Source organism: Canis lupus, chromosome 1 (assembly GCF_003254725.2).
Source record: "Canis lupus dingo isolate Sandy chromosome 1, ASM325472v2, whole genome shotgun sequence".
Lineage (NCBI taxonomy): Eukaryota > Metazoa > Chordata > Mammalia > Carnivora > Canidae > Canis > Canis lupus.
The window spans coordinates 28210695-28229545 of record NC_064243.1 but is presented as its reverse complement, the minus strand read 5'-3'; the positions used below and the strand labels follow the sequence as shown (position 1 = coordinate 28229545).

The following is an 18851-nucleotide window of genomic DNA, read 5'->3' as shown; positions in this document are numbered from 1 at the left end:
GTGGGAACTGGCTTCCCCAATTCCACCTGGACTCCGTGACCTCATGGGAACCAAGCCAGACCCCCTGCCCCCCACCTCCAGGGCCTCGCCTTCCGGACCCCTCCAGGGCCCATCAGCCTCTGGACCCTGTCTTCCTGCCAGAGCCCCGCCCTCCCCCAGGGGCTGTCAGTAAAGGCCTGCAGCCCCCCTAGGGCCCTGAGCCCCAAGCCCCAACCCGAGGCAGGGACGGAATAAATGTTTGTATGGATTTTAAAAAACAAAAAACATGGGGATCCCTGGTGGCGCAGCGGTTTAGCGCCTGCCTTTGGCCCAGGGCGCGATCCTGGAGACCTGGGATCGAATCCCACGTCAGGCTCCCGGTGCATGGAGCCTGCTTCTCCCTCTGCCTCTCTCTCTCTCTCTCTCTCTCTGTGTGTGTGACTATCATAAATAAATAAAAAAAAAATTAAAAAAAAACAACAACAACAAAAAAAACCTCACTTCACAGTAAATGAAGTGTGGCAATGGGCCCAGGTTCACAGAATTCCCTATCTTATTATGTTCCCCACCATCCTGAAGCAACGACTTGATAGAACAATATAGGATGGCCTTTTGATGACTCAGTTATAGCAACAGCTAATTGCCAATACCTTGTAGGGCTGAAACAAGGTTTTCCAGAAGATTGTGTATACTCTGAATCAGTGTTCAATATATGATATTATTTCTCCCCTAGCCAGAATTCATGGGTCCAGAAATCAAGGGATGGAAATGGGAGTAGCAGCACTCAGTATTACTCTTCATGACTCACTAGCAAAATTTCTGCTTCCTTTTCTTGCAACTTTATGTCTGCTGGCCTAGACGTCTTAGTTTCAAAGGAAGGAATGCTTTCACCAGGAGTCACAACAATGATTCCACTGAACTAGAAATTAAGACTGTCACCTGGCCACTTTGGACTCCTTGTGTCTCTGAATCAACAGGCAAAGAAGAGAGTTACTGTGCTGTTTTGGATGAATGATTCTGACTGCTACTAGGATATTGGACTGCTATTCCACAATGGAGGGTAGGAAGAGTATATCTGGAATAGAAAGATCTCTTAATAATCCCATGCTTTGTGAGAAAACTACAAAAATTCAATCCAGGCAGAACTACTAAAGCCCAGACCTTTCAAGAATAAAGGTTTTGGTCACCTCATCAGGTAAACAACCATGACGAGCTAAGGTGCTTGATGAAGGCAAATGGAATACAGTAGTAATAGTAGAAGAAGGTAGTAGAAGAAAATAGTAGAAGAAAGTAGTTATAAATACCAACTATGTTGGTATTTCTGAATAGTTACAGAAATAAGCACTTTAATCATCATGAGTTTTTTCTTATTTTGTTGAGAATATGTATGCAGTTATATTAGTGTGTATGTGTGTATCTTGTTTATTCCCTCTTTTATTCTATTATGTAACATAAAATGTATTGACTTTATATCATAATACTTAAGGAGTGCTCATTTTACATCATAGTATTCAAGTTACAGAGCATCAAGAAGAATAGTAAACAACACTCAAGGACTTTACCTCCTCTTCTAGAGAAGGGGGCATTTTCACTTATACACAGTATAGCTGTATTGCCTTAAATGAATTTATACTTGTTATTGTCTTCATTTGGAGAGTAAGTACAGTTTAAAGAGATGGCTATAGGTGACAAATTGATAAGGAGTGAACTCATGATGGTTAATTTTAATTGTCAACTTGTCTGAGCTATGGGGTGCCCTGATATTTGGTAAAACATTATTCTGAGTGTCTCTATTAAGGTGTTTTGGGTTAGTTTAACATTTAAATGCAGAGACTGAGTGAAGTATATTGCCCTCTCTAATGTGGCTGGGCCTCATCCAATCCATCAAAGCCATAAATAGAACTGAAAGGCTGACCCTCAAGTAAATAAGAGGGAATTCCTCCTGCCTGACTGCCATCAAGCTGGGAACTGGAACTATACCATTAGCTGTCCTAGATCTCCAGCTTACTCACAACAGATTTTGGAACTTTGTCAGCTTCCATAACAGCATAAGCCAATTCCTTACAAAAAATATACAGAATATGTATGTATTGTACAATTTCATATATTTCCTATTGATTTTGTTTCTCTGTAGAACCCAAATACATGGAGTTGCAGACTGGTTAATTCAGTGGCACTGAAGTATTAAGGAGCAGTTTCTTGCCACCTTCTCACTCTGCCATCTTAACATCCTGTTTATCATCTTACGCTGGTTCCTCGCATGGTCTCAGTGGCTGCAGCAGCTGTAGACATCACTTCTTCACCCAGCCACCCTGATAGTTGGAATGATGTTACTGGTTTTTAACATGTTTCTTTTTAAAAGCAAGCCTTTCTGAGAAATAACTGCAGGAGACTTCCTTCATCAAAAGATGAAATGAGAATTGGACAGAGAGATCACACACTGCTTCTTAATCCAGTCTCTGGAGTACAGAATAAAATTACAATGATTGTTTAACAGTAGTCAGGTTTATCCCCTTGAGACAAGGGATCTGATCACTTTCTCTGAGCCAATGGCTACACACACAGCAGGTGAACAACTGAACAAGTTTTAACACCAAGAAAGAAGAGGAGAAGAAACTTGAAAGCAAACATCAGGATCTGCTGTAAGTATCCTGCCCTAGGATAGCCCTCCATTTCCATGTAGATGGGAAGCTGAAATTTCCTAATGGTTCTGAATCTCAAAATCAGATGTTCCCACTAAGTGATTAAGAGCTGTACGGAGTCCATAACTCAGGTCTCCACCCACCCCTTCAAGATTGAAGCAATCACTGCACCAGCTGTTGGGACTACTGGCATTTTCAACTTTTATCTGATTCCTCCTTGGGAACTGACTTTAGCTGAAGAAAGAACCCTCCATTCACCAGGTTGCAGTGGGGTGGAAATAAAATACTGACCCAGCTAGGAAAAAAAAGGTGCAGCCCCTTTTGCCTCAGTGCTAAGGTCATCCCAGCTTCACACTTCCCTGTAGCATTGGTTGAGGTCTTTATTATGACAGCATTCTAGTTCAATCTCTCCTTTCACCCATACCTACTTTCTTCATTCACCACCTTCCACCTCACTCCCAGGCATAAATGCCAAGAACCCTCCCAAATACATTTCCCCATATACAAATCTTAGAGTCTATTTTGTGGGAAAACCAATCTGCTCAGGAGCAGACCACAGAGAGGACTGGGCCACAGTTGGGATATTCAGGCATGCTCCACTAGTGGAGACTATGTTCTGACATCTTCTTCAGAGCAGGAATTATGTCTGTGGTGAAATACATTTCAATGTCTGTAACTTCTGTTTTTCTGAATTGGTATATGAAGTTCAAATTTAAGATCAAATTTTTTCCTAATCTAGCTGTGGAGATAGATACATTTTTTAAAATAAATAAATAAATAAATGTCTAAAAAAGTACTCCCTTTGTGCTGGTATCTTTCATAAAAAGGCATGGCCATCTTTGCATAAATTGCTTTAAAAACAGTGATCAAAATAGATTCATCTGTTCCCATTAGAAAGAAACATCATTACTAAGCAGTGCCTAGGACTTTAGAACTATTTGGAGATATTTCAAAGGATCTCCCATAAATAACACCTATAATGTATAAGGAATAGTCTTGGAGATATAAAAAAGAGTAAGAGATATTGCCTTAAGGAGATATACCCTAGTGGAGTAGAGAAGTGGAAAAATGTAGTGTGAAAAATGCATGAGGGTGAGGGAATTATGAGATGACCTGGCCTATCACCCCATTCAGCCTACAGAATAAGAGAGACTTACCAGAGGTGAGTCAGAAGTGCACTTAGCAGAAGGTACACGTGCAAAAAGGAAGGGAGTTCCTGGAACTCCCTGGAAAAGAGGAACATATGTATAGGCCCACATATAAAAGCAAGTAGGAATCATTCTAAAAACTGAAAGTATTATTATTACCATATTCCCAGTACCCAGAAACAGTGCCTAACAAATGCCGAACCCTCAATCAATACTTGCTAAGTAGATGAATGAATAAATGGAGTAGTTGCACTCAGTTGACACATTGAGAATAAGGAAGGAAAGGGGTAAGAAATGATGTTATAAGGGTACATAGGTATCAGATCATGAAAATTCTTCCTAATATGTCAACTTAAAGGGTTTAAACTTTATTCTGGAAGATGTGGAAAATTTTAAAATTCAAATATGGTGGCTATGAGCAGAGTTGCTGATAGTCATACACAAAATAGATTTAGAAGCACAACTGAGGTAGGTAAAGAGACCATCACAGGAATCCAGGCAAGACATAGCAAGGGCTTGAGAAAAGGCAACAAAAACAGAGAAATCATAAAAATCAATAAATCGTGGAGATATTTTCAAAGTACTATGAACAAGACTTGGGTAACATTTTTGATGGGGGTTTTTGGTGAGATACAAACACCATTTGCTTTGAAAGATCTTAGGAATTTTACTGGCCATTTAGTGTCCACTGGACAATGTGAGTTAGTTGTCCTAATTGATCCTATGTCTGGAAGTGAAACTTTCACAGAGTCATTATATTCCCCAATAGTATCATATATTCTCTGGTTTTCTCTGTTCTAACTCCTTCAAGTTCCATGGTAACCCACGTAAGTAATAAAGGTAAAAGAAAGAAAGATTTCTGGTGTCTATATTCTTCACGGCTCTTGATTTTTCTTGATGCTTCAAAAAGTAGTCCTTGACACCAAATTTTAATTATTCTGAAGAAATAACAAATTAGCTAAATATTACCAAGGGGGAGGAAGATATATTTTGTACCTTTCCTAATCTATATTCTTCTTCGAGGGAAGCTGTAGCTAAACCCAAACTAAGATATTTATGGATCTTAATAAAGTTCCTAAGAATAAGCTGGGATATATAAAAGCAACAGGAAGGCCAGGCTACCTACTCATGTTATGCCATCCTGAAGAGATGATCACAGTTAGTAAAGGCAACAGGGGAGGGAAAAAGTAAGTTTTGTTCTCTTCCAACTTTACTCCAGTTGTGGACTTTTAATATTAAATCTTTTTATGAGTAATACCAACTCTCTATAGTCAGTCTCAGGAATCTGCAAACTTAATTTTTTGATACTTCTACATAATGCCATTCATCAATAAGTCTGAGATAGTGCAAAAGACAATAATTTCAAGAAAGGCATGATATGAGCTAGAATAAAGTATCACCATTATTTTAGTCACATATTAACCACTTTTCTCACAGATAAGTTCACAGTAAAATGAATATGAAGGAAGAATAAAAACTTTTCAACCCTTGTCCCAAAGCTATGTTCTATAATGTCACAGATCTCTCCATGACATCCTTGCTACTCACATCACTGGTTCTAGCCATCCTCCAGTGCAAACACTTTTGTCTATCTCATGATATTGCTGTTTGTTCTGCTCACAGAGAGCCATGCTGGGGTGGAACAGAAGCTCCCTGTTAACAAGAGGGTCTGGGAAGCAAGTGCCCTATAGCCAAGGATCCATCTTCTGATTTGTAACAGGAAATTCCCCCTCAGTCCTTCAGAACTGAACCAATACTAAAGCTAACTCCTGTCCTGCAAAAAATAAAATCTAGAGGAAAGGAAACAAAGGTGATAGAATGAGCAGTAGGGGCCCCCCCAGGCTTCAGTCCATGCTACCCCAGAAGAAAACCACTGGCCTTTCCAGAACGTCCCATGGTGTTCTGGCTCAGCCATGCAAATAGAAAGAAAGCTTTGGCCTTATTATGAATTTCTAAATGTCACCATCATAACATTATTTACTTAAATGTAGTTATTTTGTTATCTATTTTTTTTAAAGAGAGGGGGAAAAAAACCCTGTATTTTCCTGGTGTAATAAAAAGGCTCAGAATAGTAATATTTAAGCAATTTTAAAACATTTATTATTTACCTACAGACCAAATATGATACATCTGTTTTATTTATTGTGTGTCAATCAACAGTATGGAACTATCATAATGGTATTACAGATAATGATTTTAAATATTATGAAATTAGCACAAAAAAAAAAGACAGTTCCAATAATCCAGTGGTCAGGACTAATTTATAGTCTCTTTGGAGTGTTGTCATCAGACTAATCACCAGTACCTGGGCTACTCCATTCAAGATTTAATTTCCAGAGAGAGAGTTTATTGTCCTTGCTTAGTTCAAGTGTCCATATATCCATGTCTTGGCCTTAAAAGAGTAGGGCCCATTCATTGACATCCCTTTGAAGACCAGATGCAATAGGAGGATTATTTTCCATATGAAAATCAAAGTATTTTTACCAAAGCAAGAAGGAAGAGGTGCTGGGTAGGAAACACACACACACACACACACACACACACACACAGTGTTAAGATATTATCAATTAATCAATAAAATTTAAAGTCCCTTTTCAAAAGAGTCTGTCCTTGAAAAGCAGAGCCTTTGCAACAAGGTTGGTATTAAGACAGTTACATTACTTTGTCAGAAAAGAGGCTAAATAGAACACAATAGAGCCTCAATTCTGCAAAAGGACTGGAATCACTATAAGAAAGACTAGAGACTGGGGAAAAGCAGGGTGAAGAAGACCCATGGGAGGAAGGTTAAGATGCAGGAAACCCAAGAGTTAGGAAAGAAGTAGCTATGACTCAGAGAGCAAAGCCAGGATGTGGCCACCCTGGGTGTATTAACCAGTAGTCAGCCCCCAGAGGCCCTGGCCAACCACTTCTGTCCTCTCATGTTACTCTCTGCCTGTCGACCGAGTCCCACAGTGGGTTTGGGTCTGTTTAGTCATGTCTTTCTTTTGTTAGGATTAGCTCAGTAATTGGGGATCAGTACTTATTGATAGACCCAGATGTGTTTTTTCAAGAGATTTTCAATTTTTCCAAGAAATTCAATTTCTTTAATTTCTGAGAAGTAGAGGTTAAAATAAACTAATGGGGAAGGGACTTTGAGTTTTTATGGCTTTGACATTTTCTGAGCAATATGAAGATAATGGAATTCAGGCAAGTTATACTTAGTGCCTCCTGTGTGCAGAGCACTGTGATAAATACTGGAAATACAAAGATGGGCAGCTGTCATCACTGTTCTCAAGGTACTTGCTATAGACTGGAATGCCTGTGTTTCCCAAAATTCATGTGTTCAATCCTAATATCCAATGTGATGGTATTTGGAGGTGGGTCTTTGGAGAGATGACTAGCTCATGAGAGATGACTAGAGCCCTTGTACACAGGGTTAGTGCCCTTACAAAAGAGGCTCTGGGAGCTCTCTTGCCCCTTCTGTCATGTGTAGACACAGAGAAGATGACAGTCTACAACCAGGAAGCAGGCTTTCACCAGGCATCTAGTCTGCCAGCTCCTTAATCTTAGATTTTCCAGCCTCCAGAACTGTGAGAAATGACTTTGTTGTTTATAAACCACTCAGTCTCTGGCATTTTTGTATAGCAAACTGAACAGATGACGATGGTACTTATCCTACGGTGGGGGAGGGGGGGCGGTAAATACCAGTGTTTACTGTATATAAAAATGCAACATGTTTCAACGGCACTAGCACATAAGTATCTAGTTTACAGTGGGGAATTGGGGACAATGTCAAAGGAAAGGTGACATTTGCAGGGAGATTTGAAGGAGAAATAGGACTTTGACAGGCGGACAAGGTAGGCGATAGCATTCTAGTCAGAGAAAGTAATATATAAAATTATGAATGATATGGCATGTTTCTCCTTTAAACATGGGAGAAACTGATATCTTCCAGGAACTGCATATAGCACTCCTGGTCAGAGGATGGGAGAACTTTGGTGGGGCTTGAAAGGCTCACTGTAGGCCATCTATATCAAGTAGTTGAGGCAAGCCTTTGAAAAATTCTGATCAGGAAAGTGACATGCTGAAGAGCCTTGTAAAACCGTGAAGAGAATGGATTGAAGAACTATGAGACATTCTGCTCTCAAGGGCTTCTGGATCATCCAGATAAGACTGATGGGAGTGGATGTGGAAAGAATGGAATGGATATTTAGTAGGTAAAGTAAACAGGCAACTAATATAATAACATTTAATGGTTATAGAGCTCTATTTGTCATTGGCATTGTCAAATGACTAAGGATCCAGATTCTGGAATCCAACCTTTGGAGTCCAAACATCACGTTTCTATCCACCTAGTAGTCATCATGAGCAAAGTGTTCAGCTTCCCTGTACCTACTGTCCTTATCTGTAAAGTAGGACCTACTTATTAGGACTGTGAGGATTAATTAGTTACTATATGAAAAATGCCAATGCCTGAAATATAAGTATTCACAAATATTAGCAATTATAACTATCCCACTTTACAGATGAGTAAACTGTAATATACTTAGATCAAGGTTGGATAACTAATATATAAAATGCATTTCAAACTCTTTGTCTAATTCTAGAGCATAAGCATATAACTTCTAGCATGACTCTGGGTCCTCTGGCCAACAGACTATGCCCAGTGACAAAAGCTTGAAAGGAAGGAGAAAAGATTTTCTATGACCACATGATCTGTTTTTGATTTAAAAATTTTTTTAAACTTTGATTTCCTATAGTTTCAGGTTTGGGAGTTGCATAATCTTTAACTCTAAGGGTTCATTACGAGATACCTTCCTACCCTATTTTCTTTTAAAAGATGATGCATTTTTTCACTGATAGTCCTTGATGTTCCCAGTTACCATGAATTAAACAAGGGGTGGACAACAGACCTAGAGGCTGTGCTAGACCAATCAAATTCTCTTTGTTGAAAATTAATACTGAGAAAATTGGTGCTGAATGATAACAGATCGTGCATCGAACAGACAATTTAAGGGGATCTTGTTTCAGGTTAACAAAGTTAAATCACAGACAGAATATGGAAGGGTTTGAAATGCAGATGAGAAGTTCTGATTTTATTATACTGGCAAGGGAAAACCAGCAAAGATTTTGAGTAGGAAATCACTTTGATAAAATAAATAAGGATTTTGAATTTATAAGGTTATATAAGGTGAACTGAAGGTCAAAGAGGTGAAGTTTATCGGGCACAAAAATTCTTAGGGCAGACTAGTGACAACTATTATGCAAAGTAATGGATAGTGCAAAAGCTTTTCTAAGGAAGAATTTAAGGACTTAGTGATGGACAAAATATAAAAGGTAATGGGAATAGAAGAACCAAAAGTCAACTAAAAGATTTTGAGTTTAGAGTGTAAATTATTAGAAATACAGAATCTAAGATGCAAAGATGTTTAAGGCATTGACTTAAAATTTTAACATGTTGAGTTTCAGGTAATGATAGACCACATCAGTAGAAATCTGTACTTGGGTACTTGATATTAAAAGATTTCAGAGATGGCAAGTATCTTAGAAGTTATTATAGTCCAATTGTAGAAGGATAAATATTTATTCAATATAACACAAGAAATTAATATAGAACTAGAACTCAAGACTTTTGGCTCTCAAACCAATGCTCCTTTAACTGATTGGTTAGGGCAGAAAATATGCCAGAATTATAACATGGGAAGTCTACAGTGATATAATATGCTGAAGTCATGAAATTTTTAAGGCAGGAAGATGGCAATTTTCAACTTACATGCCAGCTCCAATAAATTAGTAATAACAGGGATACTATATTACAAACTATTCTGAATCTGTGTCCAGATTTATTGAGAAGGAAGAATATGGCCATCAGTGAACCTGGCTAACAGCAAGACTGGAGAAGTGTACAGCATATATGCCACTTGCTGCTATTGCTAGTCAAAAAGAATATTGCAGTCATAATCATGAGATGGAACTGAAAATATTTGAAAAGATAACAGCCAACGAAATATCAGGTTTGAATAATAATATTCAGGTTTGAATCAAGTAATACAATTTCCTTTCTATTATTTGGTTCCTATCTTAAATGCAAAGTATTAGATAAACTGCCGAAGACTTACTGGAAATATGAAGTGTTTGAATATTTGGGAAGTCATGATGGAAGAAGTTGAAAAAGATTAAGAGAGAGAAACAACTGTTAATTGAACTGTTTTAATAACCTGGCTTATTTGGTTTGTATGTTCCCAGACTTTAGCTCCACATCACACACATATATAGATGTGTGTATACATACCTATAATATATACAAGTATATACATAGACTCAATAAAGAGGACAGAAAGTAGACCACCAGCAGACAAGAAATGCCATCAATTTCTTGAAGAGAATAGCAGTTAGGAGAGTGAGATAGTGAGTTAAATGGCGTCTCCCAAAAGATATGTCCATGTCCCAACTCCCAGAACCTGTAAATATCACCTTATTTTAGAAAAAGGGTGTTTGCATGTAATTAAGGATCTTGTGATGAGACTATCCTTGATTTTCTAGGTAAGTCCTAAATCCAATGACAAAGGTCCTTGTAAGAGGGAGATTACACAGATAGAAGAGAAGATAGCCCTGTGAAGACAGAGATTGTGTGTGGTGTGTGTGTTTTCTTTATAACTATTTTCTAGATTATTGGAAAGGGGAGGAAATAGGTGTGTGTGGTCAGTTTACAATCTTGACTTTGGTTCTTTCCTTATTCGCTTTTCCCTCAGCCTTGGGAGTAACCACTGTTCTCTGCAGTTACTACCTCTATATAGCTTAGACTTCTCTTTCACCCCTTTTATTAAATGTATCTTTCACTTAGCTCACAACTGTGGAATTGTATACAATTTCTGGACACCAGAGACACCATTCCACTCTTCTTTCTAACTAATGAACTTTTGAACTGAGCCCTATACGGTATTGTTATACAAGCAGTTATACAAGCAATTGCTCATAAAATCCAACAGAACAACTAATATTTGAACTGTAAAATTGCTGCTATGAATTTTATAAGGGCAAAAAAGTTAACTAATACATACAAGGAATAGTTATGTTTAATAGCACGTAAAAAATAATCAGATAGTAATCAAAAGTGGTTCAATCAGTCAGCACCAAATTAGCAGGGTTTTTGTTTTTTCCTTCCTTTTTTAAACTAAATCTTGCAATTATCCCTCCCTTCCTTTTCATAAAAAACCTCTTGGTTTCCACATATGAGCTGGACACTTTTCTGGTTACTCCAGAATCTGTGTTCTGCAAATTGCAATTCTGGGACCCCAAAAAGTGCTTTGTTCTTTTTCAGTTTCCTCCTTTTCTCCATTGATGCAATTGTACTTGGTTCACAATCATTTTCTCTACACAAATTATTGTGGTGATTTTTGTTCCCTGACCAGACCCTGGCTAACACAATAGTCAATAAGAGTTTGAATCTTTAAAATCCTGTAAAAATTAACTCTAAAGATTAGGTGAAACTCTCAGATAGCTGAAGTAAAATTTTCAATAGATGCTTAGAAGACCAAATTGAGAAAACCTCCCAGAAAATAGAACTAGCTAAAAGATGGAAGATATTGGAGGTGAGATTGAGGTGTGGGAAGGGTAGAGAGGGAAAGAAAGGTAAGGTTGCCAATATTTTCACCTTAAAAAGTGGAGTGACCAGAGATGATATATAGTTGACAAAATAAAAAGAGTTAAGTATATTATTTACACTTACAAAGATAACCAAGAAAGAAATTAAATATAGTAATTGTAACACTTGTTTAGTGCTTTAAATGTATTGACCCATTTATCCTCATAATAATCCTCTGAGGAATGGACGATTATTATCCCCATTTTATAGATGAGGAAGAGGGTTCAGAGAGACTGAGCCACTTGCCTGAGGCCACACACCTGGTAAATGGCAGAAACGGAGTTTCAGAGTGCGTGCTCTTATCCATACATGACTTTATTGGGAAGAGATGGATAAGGAATGTAGAAGGTGATTCAAATGACTTAATTCGTAGCAATAGATAAAGGAAATTCTTAAAACTGATGAATTAAGCAATGATTCTAAGAGAGAGAGCGGTAAGCACCAGAAGAAACAAAAGCAGAAACTGTTTAAAGAGATTTGCAGTAGTCTTCCTTCACCCATGAGGAATATGTTCCACAACCCCTAGAGGATGCCTGAAACTGCACCTGAAACTGCAGATAATACCAATATATACTGCTTTTTTTCTATATGTGCACACCTGTGAAAAAGTTTAGATTATAAATTAGGCACACGAAGAGATTAACAACAGTAACCAATAATATAATAACATTGAACTATAATGTAATAGAAGTTATGTGAATATAGTCTCTCTCTCAAAATATCTATTGTACTATGCTTTTTGTGTGTGTGTATGTGTGTGTATGTGTGATAATTTGAGATGATAAAATGCACAGAAAATGTGAGGTGAATGACACAGGCATTGTGATGTAGAGTTAGGCTACTATTATTGACCTTCTGCTGATTTGTCATTACGAGGATCATCTGCTTTCAAACCCTGGGTGCCCACAAGTAAATAAAAGCCTGAGTAGCAAAACAGGGGAGAAGAAGGAATTGCTGTACTCTTAGGACCAGCACTTTGGGAAGGAAGGGGTGAACCAGGGATTTTCATTTTACCTCATAAGTATCTTTCTGTCTTATTAACATCTCACTTTAATAATAATTTATTCTAAACATTTTAAAAGATATAAAAGATACAAAATTATCTCAGGTATGGAGAGAAACAAAATTGGACCATGAAGCTAAATTATACAAATTATGTATTTTGTAATTTGACATACTAATTATACAAAGAGGATCATAAATGTGAAAACAGGGAAAGCCCTTCTCACTTGTGGTGGAGATGTCTAGCCCGAGTCCCTCAGAGAAGGAGGCTTGATAATGACTCACAGCAGGGCTTGGGAAGCCTCTATTTTCACACTTTGTAAGAGAAATAAAGCTAGTTCTTAATCTCATAAACATATCATTTGAATGAGAAGATGAAGATTTAAGCATTAATAAGCACAAAAGGGTTACAACGCAGAAATGGGAATGAATGTTTGATATGTAGCTTTTGTCCAACCACAGGACCTCACATCTTAGGTGGAAGATAAGCTTCCTAGAGAGTGGTCTTCAGAGAGTGGATTCTTGGAAGTGTTGCTAGACAGCCTAGTAGCACGAGCACCATTCTGTACTGTATTTATTCATCTGGAAACTACATTTTTCAGACCTTATGTCAAATATACCTCAAGCTATTATAGATTCAAAGCAATATATTAAACACAATTAAATTAAATGGTTTGGATAACAAATGGGTGCATGATAAGATGCAATAAGGCCATACCTTTAAACTGGGATCTTTCAGGCCCCAGTAATGACAAATGTTGATTTGCTGCCATCTAGTGTTCATTGCTTTAGAGACTTAAATTGAGGGCATGCTGAATTTTTTTGTTTCTTTCCTTGTCTCTGAAGCAGTTCCCATTTTTTCATAGGGCCTTCTGAGATCTAAATTAAAACACTTTTCCTAAAAAGAAAACAACAAATCCATAAAAAACAACAAATCCATAAATAGCTTTATACTTTGTGGGAAGTTCCATGAATTCTGATCTAACACATATTTACAGGTTCATCAAGTTTTCATAGCAAGTTACCTCATAGAAAGTTTATAAGGAAGGATCAATTATTTCAGTAAGTTATCTGTTAAATTTGAATGGCAGTCACTATTGCAATTAATATTAACTCATAAATACAATGCAATATGTGTTAAAAGTAGAGTGAGAAGGAATTCTTTTTTACCCAATATGTCAAAGAGATACACTGCTGTGAAAAAAAATTCTGAAAATCAGCTAGAAATGTGAACTGAATTGCATAGTGAAGGAAGTTCCCAAGGAGCCAAAGAGAAAATTGAAACAGGAGTGGTAAGCAAGGACTACTTAGTGGTGTTCCTACATTAGAGGTATCTGCTGATTCCCTAAATGTAGTTCTAGATTGGAATGACTTCCCAAACATAAGATATGAGATCATGTTCAGTGTGGAAATTAAACTCTTTGCATAAAACTGGGACCCTCAAGAGATTGCACCAGCAATGGGAGACAAGGAGTCTTGAATGTGTGAGCTATAGTTTGAAAAGTAGAGTAGAAAAAAAAATTTCCCCTTCAAATTATAAACATAGCCTCTTTTATGTGAGATTTGGGTTCAAATCAGTATTAATCTGATAGATTGTATATGAAGTATAAGGAAATGAGAAAAGTCAAAGACTACTCCAAGGTGTTTGATGTTTGGCTTGAGTAACAGGAAAAAAAAATGGATTTGCCATTATACAAAATGGAGAAACTTCAAGGGAGAGGTTATCTTCAAATGGGGATTAGGAGTTTGGTAAGTCTGAGATGTGTATTTGACAACTAAGTGGAGGTATCTAAGTATGCAATTGCATGTATGAGTCTGAAGTTCAGAAGTGAAGAATGGGCTGTGGAGATACCTCTAGGAGTAGTCTGTATGCATGGGGCCATAGAGACTGGAAAACATCGCCAACTGAGTACATATGGATAGAGAAGAGGTCCAAGAGGTTAGCTCTGGGATATTCAATATCAAGAGATCAGGGAGATAAACAAAAATTAGCGAAAGAGACCCAGAAGGAGGAAAAGTAGCAAAACACACAATCACCAGTTAGCAAATATAATGAGAGAAATTAATGAATTCAAAACAACACCAAAATTATATAAAATACTGAGGAATAAACTTAGTGATAATATGAGAATTACATAAAAGCTCTCTTAATTAAAAGAACATCGTATTTGTCCTTTTTATTATAAATTTTATTATAAATTGATAAACTGGAACAAAAATGATAAAGCATGAAGCCACTAAAATGAATGAGATGGAAGGATATTACTGACATAAAAACCCTTCTAGGATGGTGATACATGATAAAGCCCAAAACAAGGCAACAGCAAAAAATCTATAGTATGAAATTGTGTTTTTAGTTGAGTATATATATATATATATATATATACAGACACACACATATATATATACTAAATATATATATATATGAAGGAAAGTCTGTAGTAATGTATAAAACACTATTATCAGTGATTAACATATGGCAAAGTTTCAGTTTCTACAGTATAAATGATGATTGATTGAATTTTTACTATAAGCACATATGAATATTATTAACAAGCTTAACTTTTTTAAAGATTTATTTATTTAGAAAGAGAGAGCGCATATGCACATATGAGTGTGGGGAAGGGCAGAGGGAGAGAATTCTCAAGCCAACTCCCCGCTGAGCAGGGCTCTATCCCATGACCCATGAGATCATGAGATCATGACTTGAGCTAAAACCGAGTCAGATGCTTAACCCACTGAGCCACGTAGGTGCCCCAACAAGTTTAACATTCTTAATGAAGTTTATATGGCATATATAATGGCAAATGAAATTATAACATAGTGTTAATTCAACAAAGCAGAAATAAATATCCTATTTACAATATGACCAAAATCCAAACACGCATGGAAAACAGACTGAAAACAAAAATTGCTTTAAAAAGCTAATTGAGACTCTCTTTATGAAGTAGTATTGAATATTTTTCCCTTTTTCCTGTGGTTCTATGTTTTTCAAATTATCTATGAGTTTTCCTACTTTTGTTTTGCCTGCTTAAAACAAAAATTTCCAAACACACAGAGAAAAAGTATAATAAAATACCAGATAGCTATTAGCCAGCTTCAATGACCATCAAAATTTAGTTATATCTGTGTTATCTTTCTCCCAGCTGTTTTTTTTTTTTTTTTTAATTTTCTGGACTATTTTAAAGGAAATTTCAGACATTATATCATGGTATTCTATGGACTTAAGAAAGGCTTATTCTTACATAATCACAATGCTATTATTTCCTTTACACAGATATAAATTAAAAATTCCTTTAATATCATCTAATACTTAGCCCATACTGAAAAATCTCATTGCCTGAAATGTCTTTATGAAGTTTGTTCTAAGTGAGAATCCAAACAGTTCCAATCTTTGCATTCTGCTGTACTTCTAGCACAATATCAGCAGTGTTACAGGCTAAATTTTGACACTCCCCCTAAAAATACACGTTTATTTATTTATTTTTATTTTTTTAATTTTTTTTAAAAACACATGTTTAAATCCTAACCCCTAGAACTTCAGAATGTGACTATATTTGGACAAAAGATTTTTAAAGAGGTAATTACATTGAAATTAGGTCGTTGGGGTGAGCCCTAATCCAATATAACTGTTGTCTCTCTAAGAAGAGAAGATTAGGACCCAGGTAAAGAGAGTAGACTATGTGAAGACACAAGGACTATCTATAAGCCAAGAAGAGAGGCCTCAGAAGAAACTAACCTTGCCAACATCTTGATCTTGAACTTCTAATCTCCAGAATTGTGAGAAAATAAACTTTCGTTGTTTAAGCCAATCATTCTCTAGTACTTTGTATGGCAGACCGAGCAATGTAATACAAGCAATTGAGCCAACATCTGTTTTGGTTGATTAATGTACATTTTGTATGGGGGGATAAATATTTTGTCTATCAGCCATACTATGTTTTATTCAATAAATTCACTATTTTTTTTAAATTTATCACACGTTGTGAATACCCTAAATTGATTTCATGAATGGTTGGCCAATTTTATGATTACTTCCACCGCTACTTTTAATTGCTTGTATCTCTAAATATCATTAAGGTGAGCTCCCTCTTGTACACTGAACCAGTGAGAGAGAAAGCAGCATATCTGCTTTCTCCAGTTTGAATGGGGATCACTTATATGTTTGCTGTATATCTGATTGCCTTTTTGATATATCCTACTGAAACTATCTTTCCTCTATACCTGCTCTTCCTACCTATCCAGTTAATTAGCCATTTTCCATCCAGTTACCTAAGCCAGAAACCCCAGTACCTTTAAAACATTTTTTATTCTTTTAAAATACTTTCAAACTTACAGAAAAAATTGTAATAGTTCAAAGAATTTCTATCTTTGCCCAAATTCTCCAACTGTTGACATATTACATTTGCTTTATCACTGTCTCTATACATACTCATATTTTACGTATGTTTATATATTTTTTTTTTCCTGAACCATTTGAGTAAGTTGCAGACGTGAAGTTTCATGATCTTTAAATACTTCAGTGTGTATTTTCTGGAAACAAAGGTATTTCCTACATGACCAGACTAATAGTTATCAAAGTCAGGAAATTAACTTTGTTGAAATACCATCTAGTCCACAAACCCAATTCAAATTTTGTCAGTTTTCCCAGTAATATCTTTTACAAAAAAAAAAAAAGGATCCAATGCAGTTATATGTTCCATTTAGTTGCCATGTCTCTTTAGTTTCCTACAATCTGAAAAAGTTCTTTTGTTGTTCTGTTGTCTTTCATGACCTTAACAAACTTTTTAAAGAGTAAAGATCTATGATTTTGTAAAATGTCCCTCAATCTGAGGTTGTCTGATTCTTCCTCAGAAGAATTGCTTAATGCATTTTTGGCAGGAAAATCACAAAAGAGTGTTCTAAGTGTCTCTTACCAGGTGGCATACAATGCTGATTTGTCCTATTACTGGGGATGCTAACTTTTCTCACCAGTGCCAGATTTCTGCACTATCAGGTTTCTATTTTTCCCTTTGTAATTAGGATACGGCCAGGAGATACTTTGAGACTATAATGTTCCTTTTAAGATTCTTACCCTCTAGTTTTAGCATATGTTGATGATGCTTGGCTGAATCCATTTTTACTACAATAGTTGCCAAATGGTGATATTCCTACCTCTATCATTCCTTCTACATTTATTAGTTGCCAATGTAACATAAGGAAGAGTGAGTGTTTATACCCACTTAAAAATACCCATGTATTTATTTCAGTATAGACTCAAGTATTCCTATTTTATTTAGCAGATCATAATCTATTAACATTATGATAATGGTGTTCAAATCGACCCAGATGGGGCCAATGGAGGCTCCTTCAAGCTGGCTTCTCTTTCCCTTTCATATCTTCCACCAGTCTGTAAAAACTTCTTTAATTTCTGGTACAACAAGATTTTTCAGGCTCATGTTGTACGTCCCCTGCTCCTCTTCAGAATCAATCATATCCCCAAGAGGGTCTAGTTTCTTTTAGTAGAGAATGGTGTTTAGAAACCAAGATCTAGGAACTACATGCTCATTGCTCCTTACATCTCTTTAACAGAGGGCTCTAGGGGGGAAAAAAGTAGATGGATTCCAAGTATGGACAATGTTTGGGTCTGATATGGAAGTGTAAGAGTTCACAAGAAGAGATTTTTCATGGGGCACCTGCATGGCTCAGTGGTTGAGTGTCTGACTTTGGCTCAGGTCCTGATACCGGGGTCCTGGGATTGAGTCCTGCATCGGGATCCCCGCTGGGAGCCTGCTTCTACCTCTGCCTATGTTTCTGCTTCTATCATGAATAAACAAACAAAATCTTTTTAAAAAAATGATTTTTTCAAAGAAAGGAAACAATATGTACAAGAATAGGGACATGAGAGGGTATGGATTCTTTTGCATGTTTCACATAATTCAATACTGCTGAAGAATGGCACTGAGAGGAGGCAATGAAAGAAGAAACTAGTCAGGTAGATGGAGTGTCTTATATCCTAGGCAAAGTAACTACATTTTCTCTTACAGATAATCCTTTGAAGAATTTTCAGGACAGTGGCATTATCAGATCCACACTTTCAGCGAGATCATTCTGGTAGCAGTATGGAGGATGGCATTTGGGAATCAAAACTGGAATCAGGGGACTGGTAAAGAGGCCATCTCACAATAATAGAAGTGATGAAGGCTGGCATGAGGCAGCTGGAGTCAAGATGGCTAGGCTACATACTGGGGGTGTTAAAAGAGTAGAATGGATATAATTTGGTGCAAGAGGCATTTAGAATGCTCTGCAGGTATTCAGAACAGTGGGAGGATGGTGGTGGCTTAACCGAAACAGCCATCCAGAAAGAACAGTAGGTTTTAGGTGGGAAGTTGAACAGTTCGGTTTAAGATGCATTGGATTGGTAATATTCGTCACCGAATTTTCACAGGATTTGGAGAAACAAAGTGGAACATGTTT

At 36.8% G+C, this 18851-nt stretch overlaps 1 protein-coding gene across 23 annotated transcripts in view; it reads right to left on the bottom strand.

The window, feature by feature from the left end:
* The window catches only part of LOC112644163 (L-lactate dehydrogenase B chain-like), a 171201-nt gene that overhangs the window by 151691 nt on the left and 659 nt on the right, over nucleotides 1-18851 (bottom strand). For 21 of the 23 annotated variants that reach the window (XR_007412196.1, XR_007412191.1, XR_007412195.1 and 18 more), the window contains exon 2: nucleotides 13114-13293. The exons of 1 other annotated variant lie outside the window; for it this stretch is intronic. The gene's annotated coding sequence lies outside the window, so the exon portion shown is untranslated. Of the gene's footprint in view, nucleotides 1-429; nucleotides 2439-13113; nucleotides 13294-18851 lie in introns of those variants that run through there. One more of the 23 variants, XR_004812316.2, reaches the window with a different exon arrangement.